This window comes from Penaeus monodon, chromosome 39 (assembly GCF_015228065.2).
Source record: "Penaeus monodon isolate SGIC_2016 chromosome 39, NSTDA_Pmon_1, whole genome shotgun sequence".
NCBI lineage: Eukaryota > Metazoa > Arthropoda > Malacostraca > Decapoda > Penaeidae > Penaeus > Penaeus monodon.
This window is the reverse complement of record NC_051424.1, coordinates 27,430,035-27,435,160: the sequence shown is the minus strand read 5'-3', so window position 1 is coordinate 27,435,160 and position 5,126 is coordinate 27,430,035. Positions and strand designations below refer to the sequence as shown.

The 5,126-nt window shown below is 47.5% G+C and overlaps 1 protein-coding gene across 1 annotated transcript in view; it reads right to left on the bottom strand.

Moving 5' to 3' along the window:
* The window catches only part of LOC119597312 (dual specificity testis-specific protein kinase 2-like), an 82,529-nt gene that overhangs the window by 619 nt on the left and 76,784 nt on the right, over window positions 1–5,126 (bottom strand). The gene's annotated exons all lie outside the window — the stretch shown is intronic.

The following is a 5,126-nucleotide window of genomic DNA, read 5'->3' as shown; positions in this document are numbered from 1 at the left end:
GTGAGACCCCCCCCCCCCCCGTCTTCTTCCCTTTTTCCCAAAAAGATTCCCACTTTTTCCCTTACGCTTATTTCCACCCTCTCATCTTATCAGCATCAATGTCACCACAATCACCATCTTTACCAGTGTCATCACTGTCATCAACATTAATGTCACCGTCATCACCCACCTTCCCCGCCTCCTCCTCCTCCTCCTCCTCCTCCTCCTCCTCCTCTTTTTACTCCTCCTCCTCCTCCTCCTTTTCCTCTTCTTCTTCTTCTTCTTTTTCTTCTTCTTCTTCTTCTTCTTCTTCTTTTCTTCCTCCTCCTCTTTCCTCCTCTCCTCCTTCTTTTTCCTCAAATTACCCTCTTTTCCCACCCCACAACCCTCCTGGGGAAACGCTGTTTAATTATCCCCCTTATAAAAAAGACGTAATCTAGATGCAGGTGGAGGTGAACGAGGGCGAGGGGGCGCTGCTGAAGAGCAACTTAAACCAAAAAAGAAGGGAAAAATCCCCAAACAAAACTGATTAAAATAAGGAAGAGAGAGAGAGAGAGAGAAAAAAGGGGAGAAAAAAAGGAGAAAAAAAGGGGGGGAAAGAGTAGAAGAAGAGAAGAGAGAAGAAAAAAAAAAAAGGGAATAAAAAATTTTAAGGGGGGGAAAACAAAAATTTGGAAAAAACCAAAAAGGAGGGGGCCAAATCCTTTTTGATATTTTACCCAAAAAAAAAACCCACAGACTGGGGAAAAAAAAATTTTAAAAAAATTGAAGGGGAAAACCCAGACAGCGAGTGGGTCACCCTCGCTACTCGCCCCCCGTCTACTATGCCCCGCCCGACCCGACAGTCCAGTCTGGGCGTGAACAGAGCCAAGGGCGCGGAGAAGGACGCGAGGATGAAGGAAACTATTGCCTTTCTTTCTCCCTCTCTTTCTCTCTCTTTCCGTCCCTCTCTCTCTTTCCGTCTCTCTCTCTCTTTTTGGGGTCTCTCTCTCTCTCTCTCTCTCTCTCTCTCTCTCTCCTTTCTCTCCTCTCTCTTTTCTCTCTCTCTCTCTCTCTTTCGGAAGGAGAAGAAACGAAAACGGAAAAAACAAAAGAAAAAGAGAGAGAGAGAAAGTGAAAAAAAAGACAGAAAGAGCAAGACAAAAGACGAGCGAGAGGCGTGACTGACAGGGCCGCCCGCCGCGCCGCGCCGCCGACCGAACCAGAACCGGCGGCTTCGCAAAAATCGAATCGGACAAATTGCGTAGACCTAGTAACACTAATCCGCCCGATAAGACACCTGACAGAAAATTGATCGTGCCGGATTTTGGGGGCGACTCCGTGACGGTGATAACTGCTCTGTCTCTGTCTCTGTCTTTGTGTGCCCCCCCCCCCTCTCTCTCTCTCTCTCTCTCTCTCTCTCTCTCACACACTCGTGTTTCTCTCTCGTTCACCTTCTCTCTCGCTCTTTCTCTTTTCCTCCCTCTCTCCCTCCCTCTTTACCCTCCTCCCCTCATTCCCTCTTTACGTCCTTCCTCTTCCTCCCTTCCATTTGTACTTCCCTTCTTCCCTACCCTCCTTATCTTCCTCCCCCCCCTTTTAAACCCCTCCCCCCCCCCCCCCCCCCCCCCCCCCCCCCCCCCCCCCCCTTTCCAATCACAATCACTGATCAATTAAACAAGGTGTCATCACCCGCCGGGCGGGAAAAAGTCAAGATTGCCTTAATTAACAGCATCCGTGATCGTCACCTCAACTGTAGTGTTTCTGAAGCAACTGGTTTTAATTAGGTCGTTAGCACTGATCTGGCCTCGCACTTGTTGCAGTTTTGGGGGTTTGAATTGACAGTAATAGAGGGCAGAGAGAGACAGAGAGGAAGGAGGGAGGGAGGGAGGGTAAGGGAGAGGGGGGGGGGAAAGGGGGGGGAGGGGAGGGGAGGGGGGGGAAAGAGAAAGGGAAAGGGGAGGGGGAAGGCGGAGGGGAGGTGGGAAAGGGGGGGGGGGGGAGGGGGAGAGGGAGAAGGGGAAAGAGGAGAGAGAGGAGAATGAGGAAAGACAACGACAGACAAAAGACAGACAGACAGACAGACAGACAAACACAGATAGAGAAAGTGAAAGACAAAAAAAAAAAAAAAAAAAAAAAAAAATCTCATATGCACCCCTTGAACTTTTCATTAGCGGCAACACACCCCTCATCTGGAATATGGAACACGAAAAAAAAATATATGGTCTACCTTACTTGGCTAATTAATGCACAACGAACCCCATATCAACTGACCCGAGAACGAAGCTAATACTACCATCACATTCGAAATTGTTAGTGTTCTTTGAGGCCGATAGCTTTTTGTACTCTGCCCCTTCTTTCTTGGAACTGTGGCGTACCCATCTAAAAAAAAATAAACAAATAAATACATGAATAAATTTAACAGGAAGCAACATTTAGACTTTTAGGTTAACGTATGGTAGGGAAGGGGAGGCGCGTTCGCTATTTCAAGAAAAATTGGGAATGGAAATGATGTAATAAAGCTGTCATTGCGTTTTTATTAGTGAACGATCCTTTGAGCAACATTTTTTTTCGCTATTACCCTACATTTCCAATACTTTATATTTTCCTATTTCTTCATTTTCCTATTTCGCAATCTTAACACAATATCTAATCAACGACCTCCTTTTCCTATTTCTCAAATCTCAACATTCTCAATAATCAATGCCCTGAGATCAGTATCTCTATATCTAATCAGCACTCCCAATAGTAATACCCTATGCCCACCCAATCAATTCTTCTACTCCCCTATTTCCCAATACCCTATGCCCACCCAATCAATTCTACTCCCCTATTTCCCCAATACCCTATGTCCAACAACCTATTCATTTCTCCCGTGTACCTTTAGAATCTGCCTCTAACCCAGACTTAGACCCGATGCTTTATAAAACCAACACCAATGGGGTTCCTTCTGACTCTTTATTATACTATACAAATAGACCACAATCCACTATAGCATAAGGATTACCATACACTTGTGCTCGAATTAACATTGAATATGGTAAGATATGTACCCTATGTTTGCATTCGAGTTAACATACAATAAGGTTAGAGCTTATCTGTTGTAGATGTATGAGATGTGGTATAAGGAAGTACAATAAAATGTATAATGCGAATACTTCGATATTGTATTTCTGGTTAATGCATACCTTGGACATTGTGTTGATAGCCATGTATAACGCATTTATTTACTTTTAAAAAATTACCCTTAATCTCTCTAACACTTTTTTCTTCTTTTTTATTTATCCTCCACGTCTCCTTCCTGTCACTCTCACTCTCATCCTCACACTCACCCTCACGCTCATTCTCATACTCTTCTTCCTATTCTCCTTCTCCCTCTCCCTCTCCCCTACCTGACCCTCCCTTTCAACTCCCCCCACCTTTTGCTTTATCCTCTCTCCTTCCCCTTCCCTTTCCCCTCCCCCCACGCAATCTCTCCCATCCCTCCCCACACTAACCATGACGCAACAGCAGCATGCAACGAGCAACGTTGCAACGGGCAAAGCAACGCAATGACCCTTGATGAAATGCAACACGTCGCAATGCCACGTGATATAAATGTTGGGTAATAACGTAACCAGAGAAGAAAAGAAAGAAAGATGATGCTGGAAGTGAAGGAGGAGAGAAGGCAAGGAAGATGGAAAGGAGGAGAAAGAAGAAAGAAGAAAGGTGGGAAGGAGGAGAGAGAGAAAGATGGGGGGGGGGGGAGGAGGGAGAGGATGGCAAGGAGGAGAGAGAACAAGGAACATGAAAAAGAAAAAAAATTCCAGAATTCCTTCCTTACTTCCTTCCCCAAAAATCCCTCCCTAAATTCCTTCCCAAAAATCCCTCCCCCCCCCCCCAAAAAAAAAAAAATCCCTCCGTAAATTTCTTCCCAAAAATCCCTCCCTTAATTTCTTTCCCAAAAAATCCCTCAATAAATTCCGTACCCAAAAATCCTTCCCTAAATCCTTTTCCCAAAAAATCCCTCCCTAAATTCCTTCCCCCAAAATCCCTCCCTAAATTCCTTTCCCAAAAAAATCCCTCCCTAAATTCCTTCCCCAAAAAATCCCTCCCTAAATTCCTTCCCCCAAAAATCCCTCCCTAAATTCCTTTCCCCAAAAATCCCTCCCTAAATTCCTTCCCCCAAAAATCCCTCCCAAAATCCCTCCCTAAATCCTTCCCCAAAAATCCCTCCCTAAATTCCTTTCCCCAAAAATCCCTCCCTAAATTCCTTCCCCAAAAATCCCTCCCTAAATTCCTTCCCCAAAAATCCCTCCCTAAACTCCTTCCCCTAAAATCCCTCCCTAAATTCCTTCCCCAAAAATCCCTCCCTAAACTCCTTCCCCAAAGGAGCTGCCTCCGCCGCGCTTCCCGCTGCTCGGCTGTGCTTTCGGGCTGGAATGCCACGACAGACTAATCCGCAGGAAACCTTAACCGTGCCTTCAAGCAATACCTCCCCCCCCCACCCTGTCCCCCACCCCACTCATACCCTCGTCTCCTAACCCCACCTTCCCCTCTCTGTCCCTTCCCTTCCCCTTCCCCCCACCCTGTTAACCGGTCCTGCCTTCCCTCCTTCTCTCCCTCCCTCTCTCGTCTCTCTTCCCCTGTCTCTCCTTCCCTCCCTCCCTCCTTCTCTCCCTCCCTCCCTCCACCAATCCCCTTACCCCCCCCATCCTCTTAACTCCCCCTCCCCTATCCCTACCCCCACCTATTCTCTCCCCATCCCCTTCTTCCCCCCCCCCTCCCCCCTTCTTCAGCCACCAACCAACATTCCAACGCAGGAGCGGGCGAGAGAGTTCGAGGCAAGCACTGGGCAAGCACGCAAGCAAAAGGTAGACATTAATGCGCAGACACTGAAGTGTTGTGAAGCGATCGTGTCACTGATCTCGGCAATGAGGTGGAGGGGGGGGCGAGATGAGACAGAAAAGAGAGAGAGAAGAGAGAGAGAGAGAGAGGAGAGAGAGAGAGAGAGAGAGAGAGAGAGAGAGAGAGAGAGAGAGGAGAGAGAGAGAGAGAGAGAGAGAGAGAGAGAGAGAGGAGAGGGGAGAAGGAGAGAGGGAGAGGAGAAAAGGAGGTGGGAGGTGGGTGGAAGGAGAGGGAGGGAGGGGAGGGAGTAGGAAGAGAGGAGAAGGGAGGGAGGGGAAAGG